The 13,571-nt window shown below is 39.3% G+C and overlaps 1 non-coding gene across 1 annotated transcript; it reads right to left on the bottom strand.

The window, feature by feature from the left end:
* Window positions 1-12,943: 12,943 nt before the first annotated feature.
* On the bottom strand, window positions 12,944-13,050 carry LOC141624976 (small nucleolar RNA R71). Its single transcript, XR_012534777.1, has one exon. It is a non-coding gene; the product is annotated as a small nucleolar RNA R71 (small nucleolar RNA).
* Window positions 13,051-13,571: the final 521 nt, after the last annotated feature.

Below are 13,571 nucleotides of genomic sequence, written 5' to 3' on the forward strand. Positions count from 1 at the left end.
GGAGACTAGAGAATACATCGAGTTTCGTCTTGTAAATGTGAATAGGCGCATCACCTTTGATGTTTTGAGTAAGATATTAGGCCTTAATGATGCCCCGTACATTCATAAGATCCCCGAAAAGTATGACCCCGCTCCCATTTGGGAGGCAATTTCCGAGAAGAAATTTGTGAGCTTTCATGCTTGTCGTGCTCTATTAGTCCACCATCCGGGCATTAGAGTGTGGCACAAGGTCATTGGAAATACTTTGATAGCGAGAAACGGCACTAATCATCTTACCAAGCTCGATTTTGTTCTTCTTGAGTCGGCCTTGAACATAGGAAGGAAGTATACTAAGCCATACAATGCTCTAAGGCTTTTGGTTGAAAGATGGCTTAATGTCGATTGTGGCAAAGAGGGCACCGCTTTTATTTTGAATGGAGGCCTAGTAACCTATTTGGCCAAGCACTTTGACCCAAACTTCAACAAAGACAAGACTTATGTAGCGCTCAAAGGAGGCCATCTCATTGATATGGACGCCATGATTAACAAGTTTAAGTGGGTGAAGTATGATCCTCTTCACACCAACTATGGGAGGCTAACCAATGAAGCTAGATCCTTCACCTTGCCTTCAAAGATTTGCCGATTGAGTGTTCACCGAAAAAACTACCTTCTTCCACTCTCCAAGGAAGCCGAGTATATCATTCATCAACAAAGAGGCGAAATCGAAGAGCCTTCCTCCTCCATTGTCACACCACCCTACCCATTCAAATATCAAGAGTTCAAACTCAAGGATGTTGAAGTGGGGAATGATTACTTGACCCTTCTCAAGAGATAAATGCACCAACAAGCATATAATGATCGAGTGGATGCCTACAAGGCCCAATATCTGCCCCTCCTTCATTTAGCTAGGCAAGGACTACTTGATTCATCATGTCCTTTGCCTAGTTGGGCGGATAGGGAGGTTTTATTTCCAAGCACATCTAGTGGTGAAAGACCGGGTGGAGAGGAGAATGTTGATGATGAGGGTGGTGATGAAGAGGTAGGTGAAGAACAAGAGGTTCAAGGGAATGATGAAGAAGAAGAAGATCAAGGAAGTGAAAGCGGGAGTGGAGATGATTCCACTACTATGGAGGAAAATGATGACGATGATGATATGATGGAGGATTAGCAAACCTTGGACGCTCCTACACTCTTATGGTTTGTCTACTTCTTTTGTTTACTTTATTTTATCTTGATCATAGTTTGAAGAGTCCTAGCAACACGGAGGACTAACACCTTGGCTCCATTAAGGTGTTCTTTTTATTGTTCCCACATGAAAAATCCAAAATGACAATTGATTGTTTCATGCATTGCATTTCGTGTGCATGAACTACCCCGAAATTTAAGACATTAGAAATAATGTCTATTTTGATTTGGGGAAGTACATGCATACGCATCGGGAGGTAATCTAAATTACGCTCTCCGTCATAACAAAAACCCATGCATCATGTAGTGTAGCCTAGTATAGCTTGTATTTAGTTTAGAAATCATGCATAATACTTGCATAATTTCCTATCATATTGGCCATTGAGGACAATGCCCATACTAGTGTGGGATGGGAAATTCTAACTTGACTTTTATTCAAAAATCAAAAAAAAAATTCGAAAAATCCAAAAAAATTGAAAAAAATTGAAAAATCAAAAACAAGTTCATTTCCTTTGTAGTGTAGTCTTATATATATTGTTTGTATATATTATGTTTGTCTATCCTTGTTCACATTGATCGACTATGCCACATCCGAGACATGAGGATATTGAAGACCGCATGGTATGATCTTCCCAATCTCTTTTTTCCACTTTATGTTAATGACTATGTGGCTTTATTTTAATTGATGCGGTATAAACAACGCGAGTTTAGGACTTGCATTTAGATTATTTGGCATATTAGTTGGTAGAAGCATATGCATTAGGATGTATATATGATAGTTGCATCATGGCATGTAGTTTGCATGTTAGAAAAATTTTGTGAAACCGTCTACTTGAGAAGCTTGACAAGTGTATATAGGCCCTAGTAGATGCTTTTTCTTCTTAAGACTTTTCTTGTTAGAATACTTGTAAAACACCCTAGGATGTGTCATGCTAGTATCCTTTGACCCATGGATTAAGGCCTAGTCAAGAGTACCTTGTGAAGTGATAACTCCTTGGCTACCGTTTATTCCAAGGTGACCCTTGAAACCATTCAACCATCATTCATCCATGTTCTACCATATTTTGTCAACAAAGGGAATGGACACAAAAAGAAATTGTTCAAAATTTGAGTTCAAGAAATGAAATGAAAAGTCAAAAAGTTTGCAAAATGCATCAAATGAAAAGAGGAGCAAAAATAGACTCCTAATGCTTCAAATATAAGCACCCTCGCTACAAATGGGGTAGCTTTGAAAATGTTCAAAAGAAAAATGCAAAAAGTTGAAAAGTTGTCAAGTATTGAAATGCCAAACATCAAAAGAAATGGCAAGAGAAAGTGTTCTCAAATGTTATATGCCACAAGAAACTGGGGGGAAAAACAACAACAAAAGCAAACTCCCAAATGAAACTCAAATATCAATTGATCCCTTTATCCATCGTATCCACTTTTGTGCATGGTAGAGAGGGGACGACCCTTCTTCTTGTCTAGGCAAGAAGGGGAATTCCGCTATCCTCCAGTGTTTCTAACACCATAGGGAGTCTACTCTTGACAAAAGCATTTAATGATTGAGGACAAAGGTACCCTAGCTTGACACAACTTGGAGGTGATTTATTGGTATCCTTCTAGGCTTAATAGTTTGAAGAAATTGCATCTATGAAGGAGTGTGTACCCTTGAATTGTTTCCCTTGTAGATAATTTCCGCCAGATGAGGAAAGTGGCTATTCTTTTGTAGATGCATCCATTACTTGATTTTGTGTGCAAGAAGGCATCCTACCTCATGGTTGTCTTGTTGTAAGTTGAAGGGGCGGAGTGAGACCCGCTAATTGTCTCATATCACCTATGCTATTAGGTTAGTTTAAATAACGGTCCTAGTCTTTGTCACCTCTTTACTCGGGACGAGCAAAGGTTCGTTTTGGGGATATTTCATGTGACCATTATTTGAGCGTATTTAGTCCCCGAATTAGCCTTATTCCCATGCTTTTTAGTGCATATTTAGGTCATTTATTGTCTTTAGTCCTTTGTTTTGCATATTCTTTGAGGTATTGTTCCCTTGGTATGACAGGAGTGCAAACCTTGCATTTTCATGGCAAAATAGAGCTAAATTGATTGAATTCAATGACCAAACATCAAAGAGAAGACAAGACTAGAAGGCCTTTGTACATATTATAGTAGATGGGCAATGATGAGGAAAGATCCTTGCATCTCCGACAAAATCCCCGAGGATTGTTGGAAGAAGGAGGAAGAAAAGAAGAAAAGAAGGAAACTGACGAAGAATCCGAGCGGCTTGACCCTCGGGACGCTCGTCCAAGAAGGCCACAATCCGAGCGTCCGACCAGACAATCCGCTCGTCCAGCAGCCAGACAATCCGTTCGTCCCGATGCTTTGGACGCTCAGATTGTGTTACAGGCATTTCCGTTTTCTTCTTTTTCTATGAAGGATGCGCATATTTTGGAAAGACCAAAAAAAGGAGACCGGCATCTCTTTTGAGAGGAGTGATTCCTCAAGGACTTAATCGTCATTTAAGCCCTTAGTAAACCCTAATTTGTGTACCTAATCCCCATTATAAATACCCCATTAGTCTAATTAGATAATGATGTTCTTCTTATCAATCTCTAGTGTAGTTTATATCATTCTAATCTCCTCATAATCTTGTAATCAACTTTTAATCAAGTCTTAATACAAATATCATTTCCGTAATCTCTCTTTTGTTCATCTTTTATTTTGGGTAATTGAAGATTATTTGGGTTATTATTGGGAGATTGACAACCTTCCAATCAATCATCAAGTACTTCTATTATTCTTTGCTTTATTATTGGAATCATTAGTAGGTATAATTCTCTTAATCCCTTTTTAATTATTGTTAATTATCTTCATTTATTCATCATGTCTTGCTTTGTTAATGTGATTGACAACCTTGTTAACATGCTAAACTTGATAATGAGTGAGTAGTTTCCTTAACTAGGGTTAATGGGTAATTAGGGGAGATCAACATGGGGAATTATTCATGCTTCATTTAATATGCTTTCATAGTTTATTTGCTTGCTTGTTGTGATCTCAACTTATGCACATGTTATGTTTGATAAAATGCAAGCCTATGAATCCTTGCATGTTTTACCCATCACTTACCTTTTCAATGAGACTTGTAAGACATAAACCAACTCGAGTCTTATTAGACCATGCATATAGTTTAGTAGGGAGGATTAAGTTGACTTGTAGGTGTTGTAAAATCTAATCGATTCGGCTTCAGGACCCAAACCTTCCTAGGATTGTAAGATATAAACCAACTCGATCCATCACAACAATAATTGCTTGCTTATAATTTGAGAATATATTTGTATGATCAATTCCCATGAATCCCCTATGACCCCATGACACCCTAGTGCCTTTTATCAATTGTTTACATCCCTTTTTAATCATCTTGATTGTTTACTTTCATTGCTATTTACTTTAGTGATCTTCTACTTCAAACCCCAAATTGTGACACCCTTAGACACCGCTATTTACAATTGAAAATCTTACTTCAATACCCGTCCCTTGGGATCCGACCTTTACTTGCCTCTTTACTAATTCTAGAGTTGTTTGCGAAGTTATAAATATTGTTTTGGTCTAGGTTCTCTTAACGACAAGTAACCGAAAACTAAACCTCCAAGTGAGTGCGACCAAGACGCTTCCTTGCTAGGTTCAACAAGAAAAAGGTATTAATACCCAGGTGTGACATCGGCACAGCAGTGGAAGCGTTCAGGCAGGGATTGTTACCAACAACGATCTATGTGTGTAATTAACCAAGTATCCCTATCACTCCTTCGAAGATGTTCAGGCAAAGACGCTTGCCTATATTAGGCTAGAAGAGGACAAGAGCTACATCTTTGGAGGGTCATGCAATTCAAAAGACTATGACAAGCCATACGGAAAAAAGTGAAAGCAGAAGCAACGCCTACAAGAGTGGTCCATATACCAGGCCTGATCAATCAGAAGTCAACCTGACACAAGAACAACAAGGTAAGACTAAAATTCATCTTCCTATTTCTAAACATAACTTTTGTTTTGACATTGCAGGATTGATCAAACAGCTGGACAACATGGGACCAGTAGTCAGATAGCCCAGGAAGTCAGACAACCCAAATCCAAGGAAGGACCATACTAAATGGTGCGAGTTTAATATTAATATGGGACATACAACAGAAGACTGCTTCACCCTTAGAAAGGAAGTAGCCTACTTGTTAAAAGCTGGATACCTGAAAGACCTGATAAAAGCCAGGGGCATGATTGAAGAAACCGGCAGAAATAACCAAGAGCAGAAGCTGGAACGCAATCTCCCTCCACCACCTCCACTCTATGAAGTGAAACTTATAAATGGTGGATCAGAGATTTGTGGCCCGACCAGTTCAGCTGGAAAGAAAATAGCCAGAATGCCTCAAATTAAGTCACCCTATAAACCTGACAATATCCCACCTATCATATTCAGCGACTGTGACTTGGTAGGTATCCCTGACGTCCATCATGATGGCCTGGTGATTTCCATGCAAATTGGAACCGCCAATGTAAGGAGGATCTTAGTAGATGGAGGCATCTCAGTAAACCTGATCATGCTAGACGTGCTCAAAGCTATGAAGATCAAAGAGGATCAAATCACCATGATGTCCAGTGTCTTGGTAGGGTTCAGTGGCAAGACAAAAAGCACCTTGGGAGAGATCTACCTTCCTACTTAGTTTTAAGATGTTGCATCCTACGAAAGGTTTGGAGTTCTGAACTGCCTGTCCTCTTACAACGTCATCCTAGGCAGACCTTGGATTCACAATATCAAGGCTGTCCCATCAACCTATCACCAATGCATCAAGATACCAACAGATTGGGAAGTAGCAACTAATAAAGGTGAGCATAAGTCAGCCCAAGAATGCTACACTGAGGCCCTAAAGCCTTCCAAGGCAGGTAAGTCCCTCGCATAACAATTACCGTACCCTGTCAGGAGCACTTATGTAGAGCCACCTAAGATGGAAACAGACCAGTTAATCCTCAACCCTGAGTACCCTGAGAGGTATGTTCTAGTCGGCTCTGATGCCCCTGATTCAGTCAAGCCGGAATTAGTAAGTTTTCTTAAAAGAAAATCTTCTGGTTTTGCTTAGTCTCCCTTTTATATGACTGGAATTAGTGCTGATGTTATCACTCATAAGCTTAATATTGACACATCCTTGATATAGGCATGATCAAAGAAGTAATGTACCCTGAATGGCTGGCAAACGTAGTGGTCGTGCAGAAAAAGAACGGCAAATGGAGAGTCCGTGTAGACTACACTAACTTAAACAAAGCTTGTCCAAAAGATCCATTCCCTCTTTTGCACATTGATTCCATGGTAGTTGCAACGGCAGGACACGAGATGATGACATTCATGGATGCTTCCAGTGGATTCAATGAAATAAAGATGTACCCTACTGACTAGGAAAGTACTGCATTCATTACTGACCGGCGCATATACTGTTACACTACCATGCCATTCGGCCTAAAGAATGTAGGGGAAACATACCCGCGCCTGGTCAACATGATGTTCAATGAGCAGATAGCGGACACCATAGAGATCTACATTGACGTCATGGTAGTGATATCAAAAAATGCACAACACCATGTGAAGCACTTAGAACAAGCATTTCAAATCCTCGAAAAATATAACATCAAGCTCAACCCTGTAAAATGCCACTTTGGAGTTTCTGCAGGGAAGTTCCTAGGTTATATGGTGACCAAAAGGGGAGGTAGAAGCCAACCTTGAGCAAATCAAGGCCATTCTTGAATTACAATCACCCAAGTCTGTCAAGGACATTCAAAAATTGACAGGAAGAGTAGCAGCCCTGAACAGATTCATATCCAGGTCATCTGAAAAGTGTAAAACTGTTTACAACCTACTCAGAAAAAATAAGCGGTTCCAATGGACCCCTGAACATGAAGAAGCCTTTCAAGATTTAAAATTATATCTCTCATCCCCACCTTTACTGCCCAAGCCAGCAAAGGGGGAACCCCTGCCGACATACCTCTCCATCACTGAAACCGCGGTAAGTGCATTTTTGGTAAAGGAACTAGAAGGCCAGCAACACCCTGTATATTATGTAAGTAAAAGCCTACTAGATGCAGAAATGTGGTATGGTTTACTTGAAAAGTATGTTTTAGCTGTATTATGCCATGTGCCAAGTTGCGTCCTTATTTTGAGTCTCACCTCATAATAGTTATGACCAACCTACCCATAAAAGTTGTCCTAGGCAAGCCTGACCTATCAGGCAGGATGGTCAAATGGTCAGTTCAGCTTAGCACCTATGATATCACCTTCGAACCCAGGACGACAATAAAATCACAAGCCTTAGCAGACTTTGTGGCTGATTTTAGCCCTAACATAGAATCAGACTTGGCCAAAGAAGTTCACCAGCTAGAAAAAAAAAACCCCTGACTAGCAGTGGACCCTGTACATGTTCACTGATGGCGCATCCAACGTAAGAGGTACAAGATTAGGATTAGTGAAAAAATCGCCAAAAGGGGACACTATAGCCCAGGCTGTGAGTTGTGAATTCAAAGCTACTAACAATGAGGCGGAATATGAAGCTCTCATAATAGGACTCACTGTAACACCCCACGTTAATTGAAGAGGTACTGTGATAGGCTTAAATGACTAGTGCTTAAAGGGATTAGAAGTACTACTCATATCAACAAAGTGCACTTTCTTTTATGGTCATCCACGTGAAAGAACTCCAAAGTTAAGCGTGCTTGGTTGGGAGTAGTCTTAGGATGGGTGACCTCCTGGGAAGGTTCCCGGGATGCGCATGAGTGAGAACAAAATGTGCTATAAAGGACCTGTGTTGATCTGTGGGCCATGTACACAGCCTGGTGAGCTATCATAAGTAACCGCTCCCGACCTGGTTTGGGCCGAGGTGTTACACTCAAGGTATATCTAGACCTCGGTGTTCAAAACCTTAAGCTAAAATCTGATTCACTTCTAATTCCAAATCAAATAAAAGGAATTTATACGGCAAAGGATGAAAAAATGATTCTATATTTGGAATATGCTAAAAAACCTTAGGGCCTCTTCTTATTCCATCATCAATAACACTCTGTATTATTCTATATTTGGAATATGCTAAAAAACTTAAAAGATCCATTTATGGTCTTAAGCAAGCATCAAGGAGTTGGAATCACCGATTCGATCATGTTATCAAACAAAACGGATTCACTCGAAGTGTTGGGGAACCGTGTTTGTACCTGAAGTTTAGTGGGAGTAAAGTGGTTTTCTTTGTCTTATATGTATATGACATACTACTCATTGGGAATGATGTTCCAATGCTCACCTCTGTAAAGGAGTGGTTGGGAAGTCATTTTCAAATGAAAGACTTAGGAGAAGCGCAGCGCATCTTAGATATCCGAATCTATAGAGATATATCCAAAAAGATATTGGCTTTAAGTCAAGAGGATTATATAGATAAGATTCTTAAACATTTATAAAAAACTCTAAGAGAGGATACGTACCGATGGGTAGTGGGATCACTTTAAGAAAGTCGCAGTGTCCTACTGAACCTAATTAAGGATATTGAACGCATGAGTCTGATCCCGTATGCTTCCGTTGTTCGATCAATCATGTATGCCATGATGTGTACACGTCCCGATATATCATATGCTTTGAGTATGACGAGTTGCTATCAAACGAATCCAGGTAAGAGTCACTCGATAGCCGTGAAGAATATTCTTAAGTACTTGAAAAGGACTAAAGATTTTTTCTTTGTGTTTCGAGGGCATACTGAGTTATGTGTAAATGGTTACACAGATGTTAGTTTTCAAACAGATAGAGACGATTAAAAATCTCAGGCTGGTTTTGTATTTTTGATAAATGGAGGAGCGGTGTGCTGGAGAGGTTTTAAAGAGTCAGTTACCGTAGATTCTATAATGGAGGCTGAGTACATTGCAGCATCTGAATCTGCAAAGAAGCTGTATGGATTCGGCAATTTTTGGAGGGACTAAAGGTACTTCCGTCCGCTGCGGATCCTATCACAATCTTTTGTGATAACAGTGGGGTGATTTTTCAAGCTAAAGAGCCCAAGTCTAGTAAAAAATCTAGACATGTACTTAGAAAATTTCATGTAATTAGAAATTTCATATAAAGGAAGGAAATAACAGTTTGTAAGGTCGGGACAGATCAAAATGTTGCTGATCCTTTAACCAAACCATTGTCTCAAGCTAAACATGACAGTCATGTTAATTTTATGAGGCTTAGGCGAATGAAGGAACTGTTGTAAATTATATAATATGTGATAATTAGATATTGTATAAATTATTTCTTATATTATAATTGCATTTATCGTTTGAGTTTTAATATATAAAACTCTCATATTCAGTTTTATCTGAATTGAATACTTTATTTTATCCGAATAGGTTGTAGTGACAACGTTGAACCCTATCAAAGCGAACTGGATTAACATTGTATTTTGGTCCCTAGTTACTTAATGAGGTGACGTCTCAGAGTGACTAGATTGTGAGTCGATTAATGGTGACCTCTTATAGAGTTCACATAGGCAGACTGTGAGACACTCTGTCGGATAGTGACCGCTTATAGAGTTCTTTTAGCCTGGTCGTGGCGAGAACTTCTATAACATTTCATTATGAGTTAGTTCTTTTGACTAGTGACTATTTATCTGAGTTAGTACAATTTCCGATTGATTTTGGTTCTTGTCCTAAGTCGCACCGTAAAAGAAGGCCGAAGGGCATTTTCGAGGTCATGGTGATCTGTGGCCGAAAAAAGAAAATTGGGTACAAGGAATTGTCCACCCACGTCTGGGTTTATACACCTCAGGGCCACTCGAGGTGTAGTTACTGGAAATGCGTGGCCACGCTCGGAGTAGATCTATGGTAGATTCTCCTGTCAGACAGTTACTCACCTGATCTGGGAAACCACTCATGATATGATCGTGTGCAAGTACGACTTGGAAGACTTCTTGCATTGAGTGGGAGATATTTTGGACAAGAGAATCGGTAGCGCACACTTGTATCAGACAAGTGGGAGATTGTTGGAGTAGGTGTCCTCCACAATAGTGCGTTTACTTAATAAATCTCAAATTAGAAATACACTATGGATTTATTTTATATCTGGCAGCTCGTCAACGTAAACCGGCAACGGTTGGCGGACTAGAGTTTAACGTTATTGTCGTATGACGGCGGTGATCAGCTGATCCCTTTAGATCACACCTATAGGATGATGCCCAAAAGGAAAAACTAATTATTTGTATAAGATACAAATTAATAATTCCTAGTGTATAATAAATGTTGGCCGACTCGGTAACGGTTTGCTGACTCGGGCTAAAGCTGGTCAACGTAAATTGGTAACGGTTGGCTGACTCGGGCCTAATGTGAATTATATTTTAGCACATTTAGTCCCCGAATTAACCTCGTTCCTATGCTTTATAGTCCATAATTGGGCCATTTACTATCTTTAGTTTCCCATTTTGTATATTCTTTGAGGTTTTGTCTCTTTGGTAGGAAAGGAGTGCTAACCTTGCATTTACATGGCGAATGAAGCTAAATTGATCGCATCTAATGACCAAGCATCAAAGAGAAGATGATACTAGCAGGCCTATTTAGATAATAAAGTGAAATGGGCAATGACGAAAGGATCCTTGCATCCCCGAAATAATCCTTGCGGATTATGAAGGAAGAAAAGAAGAGAAGCAGTCTGTCGTGGGATCCGAGTGGATCACACCCAATCCGGGCGTCTTCCTTCACCACCATCCGAGTGTCCTGCAGCTAAGATGCTCGTCTTGAAGCCAAAGGATCCGTGCGTCTTCCAGACGATCCGCTCGGATCACAGTCCAGAGAGTCCGTGTCACTTCCCAAGACGCACGGATCATGGCGAGACTAGCCAAACGGAGATGCTCATTTCCTTCGAGAGGAGCATTTCCTCAACTTTTGTTATGGACTTAATAGTCATTTAAGCCCTTAGTAACCCTAATCCTTGTACCTAATCTTTAGTATAAATACCCCATTGTACTACTTAGATTAGCATGCCCTTTTAATACTTTCTTAATTAAGTTTTAATCATTGCTTAATCTTACAATCAACTTTTAATCTAGTCTTAATACAAATCTCAGTACTTAATCTTTCCTTAATTCTCTATTGTTCTTCATTTATTTTTGGGTAATTAGAAGATTATTTGGGTTTATTTGGATGATTGACAACCTTCCATCAATCATCAAGTACTTCTATTATTCTTTTCTTTATTATTTGGAATCATCTTCATAGGTATAATTCTCTCTTAACCTTGTTAATTATTGTTAATCATTTTCATTTATTCATCATGTTTTGCTTTGCTAGTATGATTGACAACCTTGTTAGCATGTTAAACTTGATAATGAGTGACTATTTTCCTTAACTAGGGTTAATGGAGAATTAGCATAAACCAACATGGGGATGGATTCATGCTTAATCTAATATGTTTTCATAATTAATTTGCTTGCTTGTTGTGATTTCAAATTATGCACATGTTATGTTTGATGAAATGCGAGCCTATGAATCCTTGCATTTTTTACCCATCACTTATCTTTTCAATGAGACTTGTAAGTTTATACACCAACTCGAGTCTCATTAGACCATGCATATAGTTGGATAGGAAGGACTAAGTCGACTTGTAGGTGTTGTACAATCTAATCGATTCAGCTCCGGGACCCAAACCTTCTTAGGGATTTTAAGCTTATACACCAAGTCGATCCCATCACAACAATAAGTGCTTGCATCTAGTAGAGAATATGTTTGTATGTTCAACTCCCATGAATCCCCTATGAACCCATGACACCTTAGTGCTTTTAATCAATTGTTTACATCTCATTTTAATCACCTTGCTTGTTTTTATTACCTTGCTTTTATATTGTTGATTAGTTTAGTTGATCTCCTATCTCAACCCAAATTGTGACACCCTATGACACAATCATTTGCAATTGAAAATCCTACATCAATACCCGTCCCTTGGGATCCGACCTTACATGCCTGTTTGCTAAGAGTAGTTTGTGAAGTTATAAATATTTTTTTGGTTTAGGTAGCTTTTGACGATGAGTTTTAACCGACACCAAAAATGGCGCCGTTGCCTGGGACGGTGTTAAGTTGATTTGATTTTCATTAATTGTTTTTAGTTGTGTCTTTCTTTACCTTAGGGAAGTCGATCTCCTCATGGTTGCTCTAATTGTTTTTGAGTTGTTTGATATTTTTCATGTCTAGGAGATCACAAGGTAACTTGTTACCCATTGATCTTGAAATTGAAAGAACTTTGACCAACAATAGAAGACTTGCTAGAGGTACTTTGAGAGGTATTGGAGAAATTGTAGACATTCAACAAAATAACATTGAGTTTATCAACCCTTTTGCAAGAGAAGGAGATGACAACCTAATATAAAACCCACCACAAAATCAACCCACGATGCCTAAATTCTCATCACATTCCGTACCAACTAAGGAGAACCTACCAAATGGTACTCCTACGCCACAACATTTAAAAAGGTAATTTCATTGCCAAATCCGCATTTATACAACTAGTTGAGAGAAGTCAATTTGGAGGGATGCCTAGTGAAGACCCTCACTCACATTTGGAGACTTTTTGTGACTATTGTGATGCGATTTCTCAAATCGGAGTTACTCAATACCAAATCTGATGGGTCTTGTTCCCTTTTTCTTTGATTGGTACCGCGAAACAATGGTTGAAAGCCTAGACAAGGCTACTCTTGGTATTGATTCTTGGAAGAAATTGGCACTTGCTTTCTACAAGAAATTCTATCCTCCGGAAAAGACTAACATGTTGAGAGCCCAAATCACCGGGTTCAAACAAAGGGATGAGAAATCTTTGTATGAAGCATGGGAGAGATTCAAGGACACTTGTAATTCTTGTCCACACCATGGACTTAGCGAGTGGTTCCTTGTAAAACAATTTTGAATGGTCTATATGAAGACTCCCGAAACATTCTCAATATGGGATCCAATGGTATGTTCACCGAAGTTTATGACAATCAAACATGGAACAAAATTGAAGAAATGGCGGTCCATAACTCGCAATATAGCAGGCCTCGGAAGGCTACTAGAGGAGGAAAGCATGAGGTGGATTCCATTACTCAATTAGGTGCTTAACTAAGTGCTCAAATTGACACCATTAATTTGAAGTTTGAGAAGGCCATGGATAAACTTGAAGAGGTCTCCAAATCATCCAAGCAACATGTTAATGCTATGGTGACATCATCCTCAATTCCAAGTGGAGTATGTGAGAGTTGTGGAACTTTGGGACATGACCAAAGCGAATATAGGGGAACAAGTGAATGCTTTCCAAGCATACAAGAGTGGCACCCCTTATTCCAACTATTACAATGAGAATACCAAATTCCTTCCCAACCTTTCATACAAAAGCCAAAATGTTCAAAACCCTCAACCAA

The sequence above is a fragment of the Silene latifolia genome, chromosome X (assembly GCF_048544455.1).
Source record: "Silene latifolia isolate original U9 population chromosome X, ASM4854445v1, whole genome shotgun sequence".
Taxonomy (NCBI): domain Eukaryota; kingdom Viridiplantae; phylum Streptophyta; class Magnoliopsida; order Caryophyllales; family Caryophyllaceae; genus Silene; species Silene latifolia.